The sequence below is a fragment of the Canis lupus genome, chromosome 5, assembly GCF_048164855.1.
Source record: "Canis lupus baileyi chromosome 5, mCanLup2.hap1, whole genome shotgun sequence".
Lineage (NCBI taxonomy): Eukaryota > Metazoa > Chordata > Mammalia > Carnivora > Canidae > Canis > Canis lupus.
The window spans coordinates 22477629-22500902 of NC_132842.1; the positions used below are offsets into that span (position 1 = coordinate 22477629).

Sequence of the window (23274 nt, forward strand, 5' to 3'; positions counted from 1 at the left end):
CATTATGTAATGCCCTATTTTCTCTTGTTACAGTCTTTGTTTTAAAGTCCATTTTGGGTGGCTCAGCAGTTGAGTGTCTGCCTTTGGCTCAGGGCGTGATCCTGGGGTCCCTGGGGGGAGCCTGCTTCTCCCCCAACCTGTGTCTCTGCCTCTCTCTGTTTGTCTCTCCTGAATAAAATATTTAAATAATAATAAATAATAATAATAATAATAATAATAATAATAATAAAATAAAGTCCATTTTGTCAGGGGCATGTGGGTTGATTAAGTGTTCAACTCCTGGTTTCAGCTCAGGTCATGATCTCATAGTTATGGGATTGAGGCCCACATTGGGCTCTGCGCAGAGTCAATTTCAGATTCTTTCTTGGTCCCCTCTGCCCCTCCATACTCGTGCACACATGCTCTCTCTCTTAAAAAATTGTAAGTCTATTTTGTCAGATATAAGTATTGATACCTTGGCTTTTTTCCTCCTCCATTTGTATGATAAATGTTTTTCCATCCCTTCACTTTCAGTCTATATGTGTCATGAGGTCTGAGGGGAGTCTCTTGTAGGCAGCAGATAGACAGGTTTTGCTTTTTATCTACTGTTATCTTATATCTTTTGATTGGAGCATTTAGGCCATTTATATCCAAAGTAATTATCGATAGATGTGTACTTATTGCCATTTTGTTATTGTTTTATGGTTGTTTTTTGTATTCTTCTTTGTTCTTTTCTTCTCTTGCTCTCTTTCTTTGTGATTGATGAGCTTCTATTGTTTTATGTTTGAGTTTCTTTTTTTGTGTATCTGTCATAAGTTTTGGGTTGGTGGTTACCATGAATAACCATCCTAAGTAAATAGAGTCTGCATTAATTTGATGGTCATTTTTTTCCTTTTCTTCAAGAATTTTTTCTTTTCCTTTTTCCTCTTCTTTTCCTCTTCCTCTTCCACATTTTATGTACCTATTGTCATATTTTACATCTTTTTAGTCATAACTTTCTTATGTCTAATTATGACCAGTTTTTTCCACTTAAAAAAGTGCCTTTAACATTTCTTGTAAGGTTGGTTTAGTGGTGATAAACTCATTTATCTTTTGTTTGTCTGGGAAACTATTTATCTCTCCTTCAAATCTGAATGTTAACCTTGCTGGGTAGAGAATTCTTGGTTGTAAGTTTTTGCCTTTCAGCACTTTGAATATATTATGCTACTTTCTTCTGGCTTGCAAAGTTTCTGCTAAACAATCAACTGATAGGTTTATAGATTTTCCCTTCTAGGTAGTTACCTACAAGGTATTCTTGTTTCTTTCTTGCTGCTTTTAAGATTCTATCTGTACCTTTTGACATTTTAATTATTATGTGTCACAGTGTGGACCTCCTTGGGTTTATCTGGTCTGAAACTCAATGCTTCTTAGACTTGGATGTGTATTTCCTTCCCTAGATTAGGATGGTTTTGGTTATTACTTCTTCAAGTAAGTTTTCTACCCATTTTTCTCTCTCTTCTTCTTCTGGGGCCCCTATGAAATGAATGTTTGTTCATTTGATATTGTCCAAGAGATCCCTTAACCTATCTTCTTTTTAAAAAATTCTTTTCTTATTTTGCTGTTCTGCTTGGGTACAATCCAATACCCTATCTTCCAGATAGCTGATATGGTCTGCTGTTAATTCCCTCTAGGTATTTTTTTTTGTTTTATTTCTGTTACTGTATTCTTCAATGTTGATTGGTTTTTATATTTTCTATCCCTCTATTGAAGGTATTACTGAGCTCTTCCACTCTTTCCTCCAGCCTGTGATTTAAGATCATTACTTTATCAGATGTACTGTCTTTTTTTAATCAGACGTATTATTAATCTCCATTTCAGTTAGTTCTTTTTCTGAAATTTTTTCTTGTTCTTTCTTTTGCAGCATACTCCTGTCTCCCCATTTTGCTTGACCTTCTGTGCTTGTTTCTATAGATTAAGCAGAATAGCTACTTCTCCTAAACTTCAAAGAATGGTCTTATGTTTGGTTGTCCCCTATGTAGACTGTGTGTACTTAGTGACTTTTGCTGGCTGGCTGGAGCTGTGACTGTCATGAGCTGAGGGTTCTGTGCTTTCCACATTATGCATTCCCTGTCAGGGCTAAAAGTGAGTTGGAAAAATAAAATAAAATAAAATAAAACAAAATAAAATAAAATAAAATAAAAGTGAGTTGGATGCAAACCAGGGTGTCCCAGGGTTCTATGCACAGAGAGCACCCTAGCAAGGCAGCTGAAGCTGAAATAGGTGCCATCCAGGATGTTCCAGGGTGCTCTGTGCAGGGGGTGCCTTGATGGGGTGGCTGGAGCTGATGTGTATGTGGGCCAGGAAGTTCTTGAGCTCTCTGCACAGACAGTACCCTAGCAGAATAGCTGAAACTAAAGTGGATGCAAGACAGTGAAATCCAGGACTCCATATATAGAGAGGGCACCTAGGCAGGATAGTTGAAGCAGAAGTGGATATAAATAGGGATATTCCTAGACTCTCCACATTGAGAGTGCCCCGAAGGGGCTGCTGAAGCTGAGGTGGGGTTCAGGCCAGGATGTCCTAGGGCACTCTGCACAGGGAATGTCCTGGCAGGACAGCTAAAGCTAAAATAGGCATGGGCCAATATGGTCCCTGGGCTGTCCATGCAAAATGTACCCTGACAGGGCAGCTGGGGCTGAATTAAGTGCATGCCAGGGTTTCCTGGGCTTCCCACACTGAGGTTGACCTTGCAGGACAGCTGAAACTGACTGGGTGCAGGCTGGAGTATCCCAAGGTGTTCAGCATAACAGGTAGCCAGGTGGCTAGAGCTGAGGCCAGCATGGGAGGGAGGGGTCTGGGGCACTCCCCACAGAGGGTGCTCTTGTGAGGTGGCTAAAACCTATAGAGGCAGAGGCCTGGGGTTCCTGGGGCACTCTTCACAGGTGTCACCCTACAGGGTGGGTGGATCCAAAGGAGATTCCAACTGAGATGTTGTGGGGGTGCTCTGCACTGAGGGAATCCTAGCAAGCTGTCTAAACCCAAAGTGAAAATAGTCCTGGAGTGTTCTTGGGTATATTGTGTCTGCATCACCTTGGCACAAAGGTTTGGGCTGTAGTGAGCTCTAACCAGGGGTGTCCCAGTGACACTACTCTGTGACCATCTTGGTGGCACAATTAGGGCTGATCTGGGCTAAGGCCCCAGGGTTTACTGAGATGGCAGCTGGTTAGGGTGCCCAGACCATGCACTGGCCTATGCTTTCAAAGTGGAAGGGGAGTATAAACCATGCCCACTAACCCCTCTCACCTAGAGAGTAAGGGAGCCCAAAAAACATAGGTGGGGGAAGAGCAGAAGAATGAATCTGAAAAGGCAAATGACTTGTGTGGTTCTCCAGAGCAAATTACTAACATTTTTGTATCTTTCATTCTCTATGAAATATTTATGTTAATGGAAAAATACTATTTTAGGTTCTCAAAAGGAAAATGCATCATTGAAGGCAAAGTATTATTATGTCATATTAGGACATTTATAAACACTTTTCTAATTTAAAAATATTTATCTCTTTCCTGATGATAATCTAACCAAGTAGATCAGGATTCTTATTTCAGAGGCAAGAAACAATGGGCAAGAGAGAATGCATCCTTAGCTAAACTGAGGCCTAAGGCCCATGCCTGAGCATATGTCACTGGGGCAGGCTTTGTCCAGTGAACATCAAATCAGACGGCCAGGGACCCTGCTCTGATGCCATCATCTGATTGTGAAGACTCATACCTTCCCATCCCAGCTAAGTGCCATGGGACCCTGAGAAGACCTGAACTCTGGTCTTAGTAATGTCCTGGTACTAGCCATTTGCATCTTATCTTAAAGTCCCATCACTCTGTCACCTCTGTGTCCTGAGCCAAGGCCACCAGCCCACCAATCCTCTGGGCCCAAATTAAAGCACACGGACACCTGTAAAGTCCCTGGGCTAACAGAGACTGAGGGAGTCCAGCAATATGTCATTGGGGTATCCACGCAGCCCCCTCCTACCACCAATGCTGAGCCGGCAGCACTCCAGCTCCATGTGGCATGTGGCTGAGTAAGAATCTTCCCCCAGATGCTTCCAGAAACCTCTAAGCCAGACAACCATGAACCCTGATGTTCTATACTTTCTGCTCAACCCATTTAACAAGCCCTGCATCAAAACATCGGTGCAGAATAGGGAAACCAGAGCACCCACATATGCCTATCCCTGTCCTGCTCCCCTCTAGAGTTCCCTACACTTCTTCCCTTTTTTCCAGAAATGCCAAATGATTTGCATTACTTTTCCCTGTTCAAAGACTTCTCTGTATCACAAATTTCCTCCAGCTCTAGGTGGCATTTCCTCCCTCCTCTCCTTGGGACCATGAAGGCAAATGGTTACAGGGACATTTTTTGCAGAGTGGTCCCCTGTAAAATATTTTCAAAATGTTTTTTGTGGGGCAGCCCGGTGGCTCAGTGGTTTAGCGCCACCTTCAGCCCAGAGCCTGATCCTGGAGACCCCGGATCGAGTCCCACATCGGGCTTCCTGTGTGGAGCCTGCTTCTCCCTCTGCCTGTGTCTCTGCATCTCTCTCTCTGTGTCTCTCATGAATAAATAAAATCTTAAAAAAATATTTTTTCTGTAACATTATTCATGCTGTAAAGAGAACATCCTTATAGATAAACCTTTGCTGACATTTATGGAATTGCAGGGCCAAGGGACAAGAACAATATAGAGGCTTTTGATGCATACTATCAACTGGGGAGACAGAGTAACTATTGATAATACCCTTTATCCTCCAATATGACAATGTAGTTAGTTTAAATTTAATCTGATTAGCCAGAAGAGACCATGGATTTGATGAGATTCTAAACCTGTCTGTAGAGCAAATAGCAGCAGGGTGTCCACTGAGTCTCAGTAGCCAAGGCCAGGGCTGCTCCAGAAACCCAGTTTAGGAAAAGAAGTCCAAAGAAACAAGAAGCCCTAAAGTGAAAGGGGAGCACACTTCTAGTCTCAGTCACCACTAAGGAAATCTCTAAACTGCAGCCCAAAGCAAATAGGAATTTTGGGCTCATCTTCTAAAACAAAGCCCTTCCTAGGAACTTCTGAGAAAAAGAAATTTAGTATAAAAGCCACTTATCACCCAAGGCTCTGACCATTTTGTTCCTTAAACCTTTTTCCAGCAATAATTTGGAAATCATTAAGCCTCAGACTCACTGTACCAATGATGTTGACTTCCAGTCAGCCTCCCTTACTTCTGTGATTTCCTAAAAGTATAAATGTGTATTTCCTAAAAGTCCTAAAAGTATCGAAGTATGTGTATTTTTCTTAAGTGATGATGCTGGTCTGGAAAATCATATCTTCCTGATTTGGTAACTTGGAGGGATTTCTTGCTCTTTGGCAAGAAACTAGATTTAAGCCTAGTACTACTTTACAGTTAACTGATAAGTCAATACTGATACATTATGTTAACTAAAATCCATAGCTTTACATTAAGATTCACTCTGTGTTGTACATTCCATGAGTTTTAACAAATGCATAATGATGTGTACCCCACTATTGTAGTATACAGAAGAGTTTTCTGTCCTAAAAATTCACTGTACTTGGCCTATTTCTCCCTCCTTCTTTTGAAACCCTGGCAACCATGGATCTTTTTTACTATCTTCAGAGTTTTGCCTTTTCCAAAATATCATGAAGTGAAACATACAACATGTAACCTTTTCAAATTAGCTTCTTTCACTTAGTAATTTGCATTTAGGATTCCTCCACGTCATGGGTTGGTAGCTCATATCTTTTTTTTTTTTTAAGATTTTATTTATTTATTCACGAGAGACACAGGCAGAGGGAGAAGCAGGCTCCATGCAGGGAGCCTGATGTGGGACTCGATCCTGGGTCCCCAGGATCCGGCCGTGGGCCGAAGGCGGTGCTAAACCGCTGAGCCACCTGGGCTGCCCAGCTCATTTCTTTTTACACCTGGATAATATTCTGTTGTCTGGATGTGCCACAATTTGTTTATCCACTCATTTATTGAAATCTCTTGGTTGCTTCCAAGTTCTAGCAATCATGATTAAAAACACTGTAGACATTTATGTATAGGTTTCTAAGTGGACATGTTTCCAACTCATTTGTTTAAATGTTATAGAGTACAACTGCTGGATCAGGGGGAAAGAGTTTGTTCAGTTTTCTAAGAAACTGCCAAAACGTCTTCCAAAATGGCTGTAACATTTTACATTCCCTCAAGTAATGAATGAGAGTTTCTGTTCCTCCACATCCCCACCAGCATTTGATGATGTCAGTGTTTTGGGTTTTGGCCATTCTAATAGGTGTACAGTGGTATTGAACTATTGTTTTAATTTGCAATTCCCTGATAATATATGCTAAGTATCTTTTCATGTGCTTATTTGCCATCTGGATATTTTCTTTGGAAAAGTTTCCATTCAGATCTTTAGCCTATTTTTAAATTGGGTTGTTTTCTTATTGTTGAGCTTTAAGAGAACTTTGTATATTCTGGATACCAGTCCTTTATCAGATATGTGTGTTGCAAGTATTTTCTCCCAGGCTATTGCTTGTCTTTTCATTCTCTTGAAGTATCTTTTTCAGACATTTTAAATTTCGATAAAGTCCAACTTACCCATTTTTTTTTTTCAAACATACTGCCAGTGATGAGATTCAATGCCCAAAGAAAAGAGTAAATATGGCCTGGCTGCCTATTGGCTTCACCTCTGATCTGAAAGGCTGTTTCCTTGGGAAATTCAGCTCCATAGATCATGATATAGGTGGGAATCATCTATCATATCCTTTCTGCCTGAAATGCCCATGAAGTCATAAGAAAGGGAAATGGTCACCCTGATCTGGGTTCAAACTTTCTAAGGTGAAGAGACTGGGCAGTCATAAAAAGTGACGGCCAGATGGGAAATGGAAGGGAGAATGGGACACACTGTGCCTCAGCTGGAATGTCTGTCGGCCATGCCAGGGACTGAAGTCCTGTTATTCATAGCCATTAATATGTGCTATGCTTTCCATAGCCTGGTCTGAATTTGTTTTTTGTTTTTTGTTTTTTTCCTCATAAGCTTTCTGTCTCCTCCACAAGATGGGATTCACTGACAGCCTCATGAATCTTTTAAAAATCCAAACTGTATTAATATCTCATTATTATAGTAAAGTGAGGATTAGGAACCATGTTTAAGGATGGAAAAAGTAAAGTGATTTTAATGGAATGAAAAATGAAAAAGCAAAGTAAAACAAATATGTGGGCCTCCTACTTACAGCAGTAATGTAGCTCCTTAATCTATCCCAGCTGCCACAGCTCACAGAAGAGAGGGGAGTTATTTGTCGTGGGAAACTGGAGTTCTGTGAGTTGCAATAGCAGCCCTTGAAAATCACAGCCCTGAGGGCAGAGCATTTTCCTCTGCAGTAATGGGCTCACTTCTCTTCAATCTCAGGGACACTCTGCTGGTGATCATTGCTCTTTTTATCCTGGTTCCAAGTAAACATCTCCAATAAGTAACCTGGAAGCACAAACTCTCTGAGCTGCTCCATGTGATGAGCACCTGACCCAGAAGTCCAGTCTCTCTATCCTTCAGGAGAATTGTGGGAACAATTAAGGGAAACAGATGAAAGGTAGCTCTGATAGCTTATGAACTCACTTATGAAGTGGCTGTGACAGGATCAGAACTAGACTGTTTAAAGTCATTTTTTCAAACTCTTCTATTTTTTAAAAATATTTAATTTATTTATTCATGAGAGACACACACAGAGAGAGGCAGAGACATAGGCAGAGGGAGAAGCAGGCCCCCATGCTGGGAGTCCGATATGGGACTCGATCCCAGACCCCAGGATCACTCCCTGGGCCAAAGGCAGGCACTCAACCGCTGAGCCACCCAGGCGTCCCTCAAGCTCTTTTATTGTGGCAAATTATAGCCAACTTAAAATCTACCATTTAAACCACTCATAGGTGTATAGTTCAGTGCCATTAAGTGCAATCACATTGTTTTGCAACCATAGCTATCATCCACCTCCAGACCTTCTTCATCATCCTAAACTGAAACTCCTTACCCATTAAACATTATTTCCCCTCCCTCCTTAGTCCCTAGCAACCACGATTCTGCTCTCTGAATTTGGCTATTCTAGGTACCTCACATAAAGAGAAATCATACAGTATTTGCCCTTCTGTTTGGCTTATTTCACTTAGCATAATGTCTTCAGAATTCATCTGTACCATATGCCAAAGTTTCATTTCTTTTTAAGAGTCTCATGCCGGGTGCTAGAATTTCATTTCCTTTTAATGCTGAGTAATATTCCATTGTATGTATATATCACATTTTATTTATTCACTTATCCATTGATGGACATTTGACTATTGTGATAATGCTGCTACAAACATGGGTGTACAAATAACTGTTTGAGTCCCTGCTTTCAATTCCTTTAGGTATATACCTAAGAGTGGAATTTTTGGGGAATATAGTAATTCTATATTTGGCCTTCTGAGGACTCACCATATTGTTTTTTCAGAGTGACTGCACCATTTTACATTCTCACCAATAATGCACAAATGTTCAATTTCTTTACATTCACATCAATGCTTTTTTTTTTATTATGGCCATCCTAATGAATGTGAAGCAGTACCTCACTGGTTTGATTCGCATTTCTCTAATCACATGATGCTGAGCATCTTTTCATGTGTTTATTGGACATTTGTATATCTCTTTAGAGAAATATCTATTAAACAGCTTTGTCCATTTTTTTGAACATTTTATTTATTTATTCATTAGAGACTCAGAGAGAGAGAGAGGCAGAGACATAGGCAGAGGGAGGAGCAGGCTCCATGCAGGGAGACCGATGTGGGACTCGATCCGGGGTCTCCAGGATCATGCCCTGGGCCGAAGGCAGGCGCTAAACCGCTGAGCCACCCAAGGATCCCGTTTTGGGTTGTTCTTCGTTTTGCTGTTGTCATTGAGTTGTAGAACTTCTTTATATGTCCGGGATATTAAGCTCTGATGAGATATATGATTTGTAAATACTTTCTCCCATTCAATGGGTTGTACTGTTTTGATTTTGCCTCAGATGTGTCCAGTTTAATTTTTAACCACCCAACTAGGCCAGGTGTCCCCTGTATTTTTTTCCTGATTTTGTCAGGGACCTGTCTCTAGGTAGACCCACTTTTCTGAGGATAGGTTATAACATCTCAACATTTTTTAGAGCAAATAGTACAAAACCACTTGTTAGCAGATTCTCCCACAATTTTTTTTTTTATTTATTTATGATAGTGACAGAGAGAGAGAGGCACAGAGACACAGGCAGATTCTCCCACAATTTTTAACACCTTGTTAGGTATCAGTTCAAACCTGCTACTTTGTTTGGATTAATCATTTATTAAACTTATTTTGCACAGCAGTTTACTGAAACCTTTACTATTAAGTCTCTTATAATGTTTACAACTTTGGAGAAAATAAAGTGATTGGATTCCTTCTAAGTCTTAATATCTCTTAAGTCCTAATTTGGGGAGGTGAACTTCATTTAATCATTGAACGTTCTCTGAGGATCTACAACAGAAGTTTATTACATGTGGCCTAGGAAAAGTGCTGAGCATAAGAGAGGCTCTTTAGATATGCACACATTTATGTATCTTAAATGTACATACAGTATTGTGTATGTACCTTAGTAAACTATGTATTTCTTTGTTCGCTTAAGAATATTTCATTAGGGGATCCCTGGGTGGCGCAGCGGTTTGGCGCCTGCCTTTGGCCCAGGGCGCGATCCTGGAGACCCGGGATCGAGTCCCACGTCGGGCTCCCGGTGCGTGGAGCCTGCTTCTCCCTCTGCCTGTGTCTCTGCCTTTCTCTCTCTCTGTGTGTGACTATCGTAAATAAATAAATAAGTAAATAAAGAATATTTCATTAGATGCACTTTTTGTAGGACCAACTGTCGTAATTCTTGCATTTATCAGCGTATTCTCTATTCTAGAGAAGAATTTTTACTTCTGCCACATTTGTTTCGGGTGGCCTGCTCTTGCCAGGCGCAGGAACCCTGGCCCTCTGAAAGTAGGCTTCAAAGTGCTGCTGATGGTACCATTGCTTTCATTCTGTTTCGTCTGCTGAGAAGTGCATTTGGGTGTGCTTACCTATTCCTGACACCCCTTCAGCCCTCCTTCCTTAAGGACCGCTGCACTGTGTGCCTTCGAAGGGCCACCAGAGGACAAGTCTGTTAACGGGCTAGTGTTACTGACGGTCACCATTACAGCACCACACGAGTCCCTCTTCCCTCACACATCCTGTTTGAAATAATAACAACAAAAAAATTACTTGCCTGGGGTCAGCCATGCCGTCTGGCTTCCGTTTCCTGATGCCGACAGACTGGAAAGCCTTTGCCTTCTTCTCTGCTCCCACATTCAAGGATTCTGCGAGAGGCAGAAAGTACCATTGGGCGGTTGTTACCACTTACAACTGAGGATTTGGCCCCGCATGAGGATGTTTAGAAACAAGTTTGTTAGAGCTGAACCAGATCAGCGGAACGTCAGGGAACCGGAGGTCAAGTTAAGACATTGAAGAATGTTTTGTTTTAATTTTTTTTTTATTTATTTATTTTAGATTTTATTTGTTCATGAGAGACACACAGACAGAGAGAGACATAGGCAGGGGGAGAAGTAGGCTCCCTCCCGGGGGCCCCATGCGGGACTCGACCTCATGCAGGACCACAACCCAAGCCAAAGGCAGTTGCTCAACCCCAGGGCCACCCAGGCGCCCCTTAAAGAATGTCTTCATAGCAGGGGCTTCAAATGAGAGGCGCTCGGTGCTTACCTCCAGAAGCGGGGGAAGGCAGGTTTCCACAGAAAATACGACTGGGTTCCGCTTCCGGTTGCCGCCCGGCACGGACAGGAAGTCCTGCTGCTTTAGAGCACGTGACAAAGCCCACGTCCCGAGCGAGGTGAGACGCCGACGTGAACACGTGCGTGCGTGGGTGCGTCTGCGTGCGTGGTGCGTCTGCGTGCACGTCCGGCGTGCGTGGGCCCGCGTGCCCCGCGTGAGCCTGTAATCCGGGCGAAGGTCAGTGGCACCGCTCCCGCGGCGGTTTGTTTCCCGCCTCCTCGCAGCGTCCAAGGGACCGGCTGGGCCTCGAGTCCACCCAGGACTGGTGCGATCTCAGGTAACTTGGGCTGTCGGAGGTTATGTAGCCTGTTTCGACGTCTGGGAAGGAGAAGGTCCTTGCTGTTCACGGCAGGAAATGGATGCGCTGGGAACCGCAGCAGATTGTGCATCGTGGATCTAGCTCAGGCTACAGACATAAGCTCAGGATGAAGGGTTATTTTTATTTTTATTTTTTAGCTTCCACCCCCGTCCTTACCTTCATTTTTTTTTTTTAATTTTTATTTATTTATGATAGTCACAGAGAGAGAGAGGCAGAGACATAGGCAGAGGGAGAGGGAGAAGCAGGCTCCATGCACCGGGAGCCCGACGTGGGACTCGATCCCGGGTCTCCAGGATCGCGCCCTGGGCCAAAGGCAGGCGCCAAACCGCTGCGCCACCCAGGGATCCCCCTTACCTTCATTTTTATTGTCATTTCAGAATCAGGACATTCATCTTTTTTATTGGCTCTCCTCTGATGTCGGCCCTAATTACTCTCCCCACATGAAATTCTGTGCAGACGCTGAAATGCCCCCAAGGCTTCCATATGGAAGGAAGCCATCCACTCCATTTTTCTGGAGCTCTGAAAGTTGGAAGTCAGGGAGCCAGGCGCTCCTTTATCTCCCAAGGTGCCCTAGGGGATGCCAGGCTTAATGGCCGTTCATTGTGCCGATGCTTCCCTCCAGCTTCACAAATTGCCTAAAGAGATGGCTCGCCGTCAGAGAATAATCTTTTCCACTGGGGATTATTTCTTGACTCTTGGTTGATTTTCTCTTAGATTTTGCTTGACCTCATTTAGTCTGCTACTCTCTCTGCATCACAGTGGCCATTACTGCATTTTTGTTTTGTTTTGTTTAATGGACTCTTCACTGCCTTCCCCACTTACAGACTCTCCTCGTGCCAATCTAGTCTGCGCACACTGTTTCCAGACTAACCTGGATGGACAATGTTTCTGCTCCAATGTGGGCCTCTCACAACCTGGAGAATTAAATAAAAAGCCTTATTAAATAAAAAGTACTCAAACACTCTACCATGTGGTTCAGCCTCCCGTACAAATGCTCTCTGGCCAGAACGCATGTCTTATTATTCTCATCACTCACGTAGTTTCCCTGCTGTTCCTCATGTTCTCCCATTAGTCTGCAAGGTACCCACTTTACCTGCTCACAGTGTCCCCCGTTTCCATGCTCCAATGCACACCTATTTCTGTCATCAAGATTTTCCCGGTCACCCCAAAAGTTAAGATTATATCATTTTCAAAATCTCCACAGCCTGTACTCATGCCACTTGTACAGTGATCACATCTGCTTTGTATTAAAGTTATTCATGTTTATGTCTTAGCCTCAAAGAGGGCAGGGCAATGCTTTCTAATCTGTAATTCCCTGAAAGCTGGCATACCGGTTTGTATACAGTATGCAGAAGCAAGTCAGCAGGGATATAGTGAAATAAACCCCATGTTGAAAAACAGACAAATCTGGAGTTGAGTATTAGCTCTATGATCTTGGTCATGTCACATAATAACTTTTGAGCCTTAGCATGCCCAAGTGTAAAATGAGTATGACTGTATTTTCCTTGAAGGGCCATTACATAGCTCATGTAAGATGATGACATACGTGAATTATCTTTTTTTTTTATTGGAGTTCGATTTGCCAACATATAGCATAACACCCAGTGCTCATCCCGCCAAGTGCCTCCCTCAGTGCCCATCACCTAGTCACCCCAACCCCCCACTCACCTCCCTTTCCACTACCCCTTGTTCATTTCCCAGAGTTAGGTGGCTCTCATGTTCTGTCACCCTCACTGATATTTTCATTCATTTTCTCTCCTTTCCCTTTATCCCCTTTCACTATTTTTTATATTCCCCAAATGAATTAGACCATATAATGTTTGTCCTTCTCCGATTGACTTATTTCACTCAGCATAATACCCTCCAGTTCCATCCACATCAAAGCAAATGGTGGGTATTTGTCATTTCTTATGGCTGAGGAATATTCCATTGTATACATAAACCACATCTTCTTTATCCATTCATCTTTCGATGGGCACCGAGGCTCCTTCCTGAATTATCTTTTATAAAGTACGATACACATGTAAGTATAAACAGTAAGAATTTGATGAATTAAATATATAAGTTTGCAAATTGTTTCCAAAATTCTCCACAACAGGGGTTATCAGAATCACTAGGAATCCTTCTAGGAATATCCTTCTCACTAGGAATTGTATTAGCATCCTCTGCACTTAAAATGATCACTTTTTTTTCTCCTTTTACTCAAACAACTTTTAATTGGGCCTTCAATTGCTAAATTAGAAAGACACAAGGAACTACCCACAGTAGGTTTCTGTCTCCCTCCTAGCAAATCCACCATGATTTAACTTGGCTTAGGAGTACTACCACAGGAATGATTTGTTTTCATGGTTTTTAAAATGACTATGGACATTATTTTTAATCTTGGTATTTGTGTTTAAGATCAAAAGTTGAATTGGGGCTGAGCCAATGTGTGGCAAATGGCCCCATAGCAACAAAGGTACAAAATTGTAGAAACAGTCTAGATGAAAGTACATTGCAACGGATGGCACAAACTGTGCGTACAAATAGCGGTTGCTCACACTGAAGCCCACAGGCACCTCTTTTTGCGGAGGAGTGAAATAGCTTTCAAGGATACCCTTACATTTTTGCCTAGAAGTGAACTGAACACATTGGAAAGTAGCTATTTTTATGTGCCCCTCCTCAGTTCCTCTAAAGCTGTTGTAAGAGGGAGAAAAACAGATTCTGGAATGCAGTACTTTATAAAATTTTTGGCACCCAAATTTGAATTTGGTCTATGAATAATTCTTGGGCAGGCATGGCAGACTTTCCAATTCCATGAGTGCCAAGCCCTGCATTATTAAAACAAAAAACAAAAAACAAAAAAACCTATGGTTCTTTCCTTGGAAATGATTCCAGATTCCAGCCACGGCAACTTCTTCTGAAGGAACTTGTCACTGTCATCTCTGGGACTCAGTTGGGCTTGCAGGCGGCAGGGTTGGGGGGGTCTAGGGTGGAGTAAAGACAAGGAAAGGTCACAAGCAGAAGAAGGAACAGAGGAACCAAGGCAGCCTTTTCTAGTTTGTCCATTAAGTGGCTGAGGTATCATATCCTTTCTGTCTGCAGCCTCAGTAGAGGCCTAAGAACAGGATCAGCTCCCCTTCTAGGCTTTGGCTTTCTAGACTTTCTAGGCTTTGGTGACTTATTTTTTCTTTCTGTACCTCTCCACCCCTTCTTCCCTCTAGACTGATAATTTTCAGACATGATCTGAGTAAAATTGTTCGGCCTGGTGGAGGAGTGGGCATTTGAGACACAGTTGATTTGTGGCAAGGGTAAACAAGACAGAGGAGCAGACTGTGACAATCCTTAGAGACACTAAAATGAAACACATCCCTGGATCCAGTCATGGTGCCTCTGGTTAGAGCTGACAGGCCCTTGGGTTGGGGTCCCCCCCATCCCACCTTTCTCTATTGAAGTCTACTGATGAGTTGCAGTCCCATTCAGAACCAGCTACTGAATCGAGGAGGGACACCTTTCTGAGGTCTGTTAATAGGTCACTGGGACCACTGGATGTTTTATGATAACTGCAGGCAAACAGACACTGACTGATCAGTTGTTAGAATTTCACTTGACAAAAGGCTTGAGTCTCCAAGCCATCATCAGCTCTTTGTTTCAGGGACAGAGTTTCTCTCCCTCTGCCCCATCTCGGCTGGGTTGTGTTGCTAGATTTCTCCAAAACAACAGAGGATCTGTTGGGGGACGACTGACTGCATCATTGTGACTTTCTTACAGCTCTTCATAGCCTTTGTGTACTAAACTATCTCTTCAGATTGTTTCTGGCTCCAAAATTCTATAACTTTATGAACTATTTCTATTTGTTATTGGTCATAAAAGTCACTAGCCACATGTTTTATTCTCACTTGGGACATAAAGGATCAGAGAGGTTAATTGAGTAATCTAGACCCATGCAGCAAGACAACACTTATTTTGAAACCAAACTTGGGGTATTTGAAGCTCAGGATTCCACTGCCTCACTTTCTTTTATTGATCAGTAACGTATAGCAGAGGTAAAGTGATAATTTATCATCTAAAACAACACTTTTGAGAGTGAAAGGGGACACTATTATAATTGTTCTGGGACAACAGGCATAAACCATGATATATAGGTACTTAAGGTATAGGGGGAAAGTAGGTAGGCTTTTATAAGGGCATCAACAGGTCTTAAACTTGAATTCTTCAAAATTTATGGGTTACTTTAAATTTGTATAAGCATTTGTATTGCTCACCACTCATAAAAACCCTCTTGTGTGGTTAGGTTGGCTGCTCCTATTCCCAAAGGAAGCATAGGTCAAAGCTGCTCACCCCTAGCCCCAGTGTAGCTAATTACAGGGAGCACAGCCTTAAATGTGTCCCTCACCACCCCTCCCACTGACATGCTGATCTCTACTACCTCCATAAACTAATAATTATTAGATCCTATTAGAGGAAGCCATAGCCTCTACAGAAGCAAATCCTGGCATGCCCCTGGGTACAACTGGTTTAGTTTGTCCCTTGACCTTCTTTCTAATCCCAGAGTAAATTGTTAGCTGAGATCTGATTCTAGCATACAGAATCAAAAGGAGATTCCAGTAACGTTGGTTCTCCAGCCCATTTCTCACTGTGCAGATATAATAACAGAGAGTAAGCCAAAATTGCAAGATAGCCCTTTGTCTTCAAACCTGTAATTGTGTCTTCTTCACCAAACATCCTCTGGTCTTGGCCATGAGTTGTCTATTCCTGGAAGAGATGATGGAGCCGAGTAGTTAAGAGGGAATAGACCTTGGATATAAACTTGGGTTATCCAGATGCTAACTAACACTGCTAACTGCTTAATGTTTTAAGACTTGGCTTTCTGCAAAATGAAAAAAACCATGCCTGTTTTATAGAGGTTTTCACAAAGAAGAGATATTAAATCTGTTCTTCCACTGCCTGGCTCATGGTGAGCCTTCATCGTCACCATTGAGGCCTTTGACCCCAAAGCAGCAGTCTCACCTCTCAGCAGGCAAGGGAGTGTTACCCATAGTGTGACCTGCAAAATGTAGATCCAGTACTTGATCATACCTTGGACTGTCTCCACGTGCTTTTTTCTTTTATTGACTTGGACGTTGGAGAATTAAGCTAGACTAGAGTATAAGCTCTAAGAGTACAGATTACATTGTACTCATCTTCCCCTTGCCCATAGCTATTGAGGTCATATTTTATGAGCTCCAAATTAAAATATATAATCTGACCATAACAAAAAATGTTGTAACTGACAGTGTCTCATAAAATACAGGAAGTGTGATTTCCTCACTCATTGTATTTTTCACAGAGTTGGCCATCGATAAATGTCTGTGGAATAAATGAATAAATCAGATAGCATCATTACTATCCCTGGCATATATGTGCGCATGTGCACATGCACGCACACACACACACATATTTATATAATTTTTGCATCCTGCCCTCCCTAATATATTTGCTATTTGCTCTATCATTCAAGATCCCAGCAGGAAACAGATGGCCGTCCAGTTAGAATAATTCAAGGAGAGTTTAATAAGGCAACTTTTGTAAAGTGTGGGTGGGATGTAGAGGAACCACAAGGGATACTAATATCAGAGCAAGAGCTGTTACTACTTCTAAACCCAAGGGATGAGGGTGGAGAGGAAGCTGCAACAGGAACTGAGAAAAAAAGAGCATTTCCTAGAGAAGACTGCCTGGATGGGAGAGTGGAATAAAAGCCTTGACCTGACTCTCCTCCCTCTCTCAGTCCTATGGGCTGAGCCCCATGGGAGGCCACAGGGCAAGGGAACCTGTGATTTATCAGCAGGCAGCCAGAGAATGATGGGGCACATGGGCTATCTCTGAAATACAAGGTATAAGCATACCTTAAAATTTTTAAGAAGAAATTGAAACTGAAAAAATAACATCAGAGGGGGGTTTTCTTTAACAATTTTATTTATTTACTTGAGAGAGAGAGCACGCACCCATGCACGCGAGCAGAGGGGAGGGGCAGAGAGAGAAGGAGAAGCAGACTCCACACTGAGCAGGGAGCCCGATGCAGGACTTAATCCCAGGACCCTGGGATCATGACCTGAGCCAAAGGCAGATGCTAAGCCTACCAAGCTACCCAGGTACCCAAGGGTTTTGTTTTTTGAAGCGGTTCCCTAGTAGGAAAACCACATCCTCCTCTGGTACTTAGTGTCATCTCCCCTGAGAAGTCTTCCTGCTTCTTCCCTCTTGTCACCTGCAGACTCCTGAGCCCCTTTCTCTTTACCCTCCCTAGCACTTATCCTGTTCTAATGGTTGGTTTCCTCCTCCAGGGGGCCCTTGTGGGCTAGGGCTACATATTGGTCCTCCTTGTCTCTTCCACACCTAGCCCAGCAACAAGCACACAGTGGGTGCTCAGTCCCTGTTTGTTGAATGACTAAGTTTCCCATGAAATGAAAGAATGCTTGCCCTTTGATGATAATACTTCTTCCCTTGGTTTTCTAGATTAAAGCTCAGTATTGACCCTTTCCCGGTAAGCGTATCTCATATCTATCCATAGAGGAGTAGACAAGTGAAGACCAGCAGAAACTGGTCAGAGTACATCTGGAGCAGGTCTGCAGGGGCTGCGGGAAGCATCCGCCAGCAGGAAGGTGGGGGGAGGGGCGCTCAGACTGTGGAGCAACATCTGGAAGAAGGGAACTCTGGTTATGAATTCCTTGTGAAGGAACTTTGGGCATTGCTTAAGTTAACACTCAGATTTCCAGTAACTCCTCTTCTCTTTCTGGAAGCTCTGACAATAGAGGTGCTGAAACAGCATGGATCCTGATAGAAAGCCTAAAGGCATGGACAGGAGGTGTGGGGAGGCTGAGCAACTGAAGCATCTCATTTACCAGGCTTATTCCTTGTTGTGTTGTTCACTCTGTGTAGGTTGTGTGCATTTTTATATGTGTGCTTGTTTGTGTATGTACATGCATGTATGGTGTGTGCACATGTATATTGTACATCTGTGTCTGTTTATGTATAAATGTTTATGTTTGTATGTGTGTTTATATTTGTGTTTGAGTAGTATGTCCATATGTATTTGTATGTATGTGTATGTATGTCTTTGTGTGTATATATGCATTTGTGTTTGTGTGTGTTTTTGTAAGTGTACTTAATTGTGTATGTGTGTTTATGTGCATGTGTATATGTGTGTGTTTGAGTTGTGTACGTATGTGTGCATTGGAGTGTATGTATTGTATGTATTTGTGTTTGTGTGTTCATTGATGTGTTTATGTGTTTGTGTGTGTGTGTGTGTGTGTGTGTGTTTGAGTGTCTGTGTATGTATGACCTTGACCCTTATGGTCTAGGAGTGGATCTATCAGGTTCTATCCATGCGTGAGAATTGGGCAGAGAAACATTTATAGGCAGGAAGGGTATGAAAATGGAAGAAAAGAACTCTTGCAGCACTTTTTGTTATAACCTGCCTCCTCCAAGCTGTTCCTTCTCTTGCTGAGCTTTCTGTACATTCCAAGCACAACTGCAGTTATCTGTGTGGTGAGGTTAACCCACAAACCATAAATACTGGCCGGGGGACCACTGAGTGCAAGGTGACAGAATTATATCCATTTGTGTTGATTCTGTATTTACACAGCAGTGCCTGGGTTTTGGTGAAGCAAAAAGACACCTTTTTAATTCTCTCTTTCCAAATAACAAGAATGTTGAAAACTTCTGTTAAGAAAGCTCAAGATGCTTTTCTGGATACTTCTGGAAGTATTGCTATGATGTGAAGAAGGGCTGCCTTTCTGTCCATTTTGTTAAGGCCCAGGGCAGTGTGAACCTGGTCAGCTTCACACAGTTATGTAGGACTGCCAGGTGGCTCTTCTCACTCTGATTTCCCATCTGATGTCACTGTCTTTCTAAAATGATGTTCATGAGAACTAGTGGATGACCATTATTTTTTCCCCCAAATTTTCTTATTGGGACCACAGTGGGAAAGATGAGAGGTATATACTGACTCAGGGAAATACTCAATCCCCTCTGGCTATACAGGTCTTTTTGAGCATAAAGCTTCTTTTTTTTTTTTTTAAGATTTTATTTTTTTACTCATGAGAGAGAGAGAGAGAGAGAGGCAGAGACACAGGCAGAGGGAGAAGCAGGCTCCATGCAGGGAGCCTGATGTGGGACTCGATCCCAGGACTCCAGGATTATGCCCTGGGCCGAAGGCAGGCGCTAAACCACTGCCACCCAGGGATCCCCTGAGCATAAAGCTTCTGTGAGGGAAATTGAAAAGCTATGAGTTTCCATGACACTGCTGTAATGAAAAAAGCTGATGCAGACCTGGGTGGCTCTGTTGGTTGAGTGTTAGACTCTTGATTTTGGCTGAGGTCCTGATCTCAGGGTGGTGGGATCCAGCCCCATGTGGAGCCCCTGTTGCCCTGTGTCAAGCCCCCTGTTGAGCCCCACGTCTAGCCCCAATTGATCAAGCTCAGGGCAGAGTTGGCTTGAGATCCTCTCTCTCTGCCCCTCTTTCCGGCCCCTCCCATGCATGCAGGTGCACTCGTGTATACTAGTGTGTACATGCTCTCTCTCAAATAAAATCTTTTTAAAAAATTAAAAAAATAAAGCTGGTGCAATTGTATTTAAAAAATCATGTTTAAAAGTGCTTTAAGAGGTATGCTTCAACAGGACCCTGCATAGTGCTAGAGCCCAGAAGAGGACAGGACAGCAGGTCACTGGCTCTCTCCTTCTCTCCCTCTCTTGCATTCTTTAATGGGTGTCAAGCAACCCCAATTTAGCATTTTCCCTCCAAGATGAGTCTAAACAATATTTTAAGCTCATTTGCACAATTTATAAATAGTACTCCATGTCAATTTGAACTTCAGGAAAAGAGGTTGGGTGCCGGACATTGAGTCTAAATTTCCTTACCACAGCTTTAGCTTCAGATAGGACTAGAAAAATTTAGGTTTGCCCAAAAAAGCCCACCATCAAATGTCTACTTATTCTGGAAGGTTCTACAGAAAATCGAAAGAGTTGCTGGGTGTCACTTCCTAGGGTGTAACCTCTGCTCACAGACATAATTCCAGCATTCACAAATGTCTTGGCTTAGAATAAATTCTGAAAGTGAGGCTGATTGGAACATGGAACCAAGGCTCAGAAGTCACTCCAGAATTCTCAAGACAGCTCTAAGAATGTATTCTCACTGGTGCAGCATAGATCTCTGGCAGCACTGTTCCTCCTTCTCTACTTTTTGATCCCTGCTAGGAGACCTTCTATATTCTGATCCTAGGAGACCTTCTATATTCTGATCCCTCTGCCTCAAATCTGAGGGATGGACAGGAGTACTGGAAAGTGTTCCTTTAGTGGCTAGTGAGCAAAGTGTCTGGTCTTGCCTTTCTTTATAGTTGTGCGACCATGGGGTCCAAATTCCTCATGTGGAAAATGGGAGTATGAAATAGTAAGAAAGAGATATATAATATTGGTCTCTGCCCCTGGTTCCTGACCCAGAGCTCCTAAAAACCTTGTAGATAAGGATGCTAGAAGAATTTTTGTTCTAATATTTAGTCTTTGACCTGAGTTCTTGAGACAGAACTCTTAATTAATGTACTTTCTGAAGTGGTAGGAACATCTGGCATAGAACTCCTAAATCCCTGGATTTCTTAGCTGATAGGAGGTCCTTTTGTTCTAATGAGGCAACAATAGCCAAGGACTGGTCATCAGAAAGACTAAGCCATGATTAGAAGCAAGGAAATTTCAGCTCCCCCAACCCCCAATTCTCTAGAGAGAGGAGAGGGGCTAGAAATGGAGTTAATAACTTACTGTGCCTGTATAATGAAGTCTTCATAAAAATCCCCAAAGTACAGGTTTTGGAAAGCTTCTGGGTTGGTGAACACCTCTACCTACTGGGAGGGTGGTATACCCCAGCTCCATGGAGACAGAAATTCCTGCCCTAACTTTATCCTATGTACCACTTCATCTGGTTGTTCATGTATATCCTTTAAAATATCCTTTGTAATAAATCAACATTAGTAAGTAAACTGTTTTCCTGTGTTCTGGGGTCTATAGCAAATTATTAAGCCCAAGGAGGATATTGGGTGACCTGCAATTTGTAGCCAAATGGGACAGAATTTGTGGGTAACCTGGTGACCTACTAGTGATTGGCATCTCAAGTGGACCCAGTCTTGGGGGTTCTGAGCCCTTAACCTGTGAGGTCTACACTAACTCTGATTAGTGTGGAAATAAATTGTGAACACTGAGCTGGTGTCAGAGAATTATTCTGGGGAAAAAATGCACACATCTGGGTCAGAAGTATTGTAAGTGTGAGCAGAGGAAACCATGCATTTTCCCTAAACAGGGAGACAATGCTCTGCCCACCACATGAGGTGTTGAAGTAGTCAAATAAACCATGTATTGTACACCTCTTTATAAATTGTGAGAGGTACTAAGCAGATATGAGATACTACTAATTTTGTGAACCAATGTGGAGACAGAATAAAAACTCATGTCCTGATTTCCAACAAAAACTCTCCTTCTGTCATTTGCAATGTGTGTATGAAATCCTTTTGGTATACAGTGTCTCTCAAACTTATATCATCTTCCAGTGCTTGAAGCCACATGATATCCACACATAGTTTCCTGGAGCTTGAGTTTTACAGGAAAAAGAAAAGATATTTTGGAAAAACTTAAAGTATTCACTTATATACTCATTCATTCAACAAATGTTTATATTGTGCCTCTGAAGTAGAATTAGATGCTTAAGTAGCTGAAGAGTTCTATGATTCGCCTGTCACTCATCCAAGATCTGTAATACAGGGCAGTCCTGGTGGTGCAGCGGTTTAGCGCCGCCTGCAGCCTGGGGTGTGATCCTGGAGACCCGGGATCGAGTCCCGTGTCAGGCTTCCTGCATGGAGCCTGCTTCTCCCCTCTGCTTATGTCTCTGCCTCTCTCTCTCTCTCTCTGAATAAATAAATAAATCTTTCTAAAAAAATGTGTAATACAAATCTATATGCAGGATGTATAATGGTTAAGTTAATAAATTAATCAGGGTTTTAGTCTGTTCAGGCAGCTATAATAGACCATCATGGACTGGATGGCTTAAACAATAACCATGTATTTTTACAGGGAGTCTGAAAGTCCAAGATCAGGATACCAGCATATTTGGTATCTGATGACAGCCTGCTTTCTGGTACATAGGTGGCCTTCTTCTTACTATATCCACACAGCTCCTTGCAGGAGCTCCCTGGGGTCATGACCTAATCACCCCTAAAGGCCTCACCTCCAAATACCATCATCTTGGGGGTTAGGATTTCAACATCTAAATTTGAGGGTGTCTCAAATGGTAAGTCTCTAGCCACATGTACAGGCCACTGGTTTTACCTCTTACTTTCCCCCAGGAGTCTGACAGTTTACTTTATTTCAAATATTTTTGCAGTCATTATGCAACTTTAAATTTTGGACAAGCATACTGAATTACAGCCATAAAGATTGTGTCAAACTTTCCTATGCTTCCAGCTCTGAAATTTCCACCATGTGACAAATGTTGTTTTGTTCTGTGGTTTTCTTGGCCTGGAGCTCCCTAAACCTTGAAACACACAATGGCGCATCTTTGAAATGGCCTTCCTTAATCATGAGGAACAATTGCTCATTCCTTTGCAATGCTCCTCCTTAAGTTCTTCCCTACCCAAAGTGCTCTTCAGTTAGTCCTTTCAAGTATAGCTATTCAATAACTAGCTGTTCTTTCCACTTAAGATTAAAGTTTGTAAAAATAACACCCTCTAGGAGTAAACCTGTGGTACTGCTGAGATACCCAGGGCTCTGACTCAGACAGATGGTGTGGACTCTTACCCCCATTTAAAACATGTATTCTTAGACAAAGTCCTCAACCTGTTAGGGCCCTTTCTGTATAATGGGGACACAAGTATCAACACTGCAGTATCATTGCCAATGCTTTCCAGTCTTGTCTACAGAAGTACCCCCATGTCAGGGACCCTGTGTCCAAATTCTTTTGACATTCAATGGCCATCCTAAATATTTGTCTGTTCTACACACCCTTCTGCAATGTAGTCATATTTAATATACAAATAATGGAGTTTTAATATACAAATAATGGAGTGCCTGGGTGACTCATTTGGTTAAGTGTCTGCCTTTGGCTCAGGCCATGATCCCAGTGTCTTGGGATCTAGTCTCGCA

The 23274-nt window shown here is 42.5% G+C and overlaps 1 long non-coding RNA gene across 1 annotated transcript in view; it reads left to right on the top strand.

Annotated features, from left to right (window-relative positions):
- The first annotated feature begins 10949 nt into the window (after positions 1 to 10949).
- The window catches only part of LOC140633349 (uncharacterized), an 82395-nt gene continuing 70070 nt past the window's right edge, over positions 10950 to 23274 (top strand). The window contains exon 1 of the long non-coding RNA XR_012030965.1: positions 10950 to 11097. This is a non-coding gene — a long non-coding RNA (uncharacterized lncRNA). The remainder of the gene's footprint in view (positions 11098 to 23274) is intronic.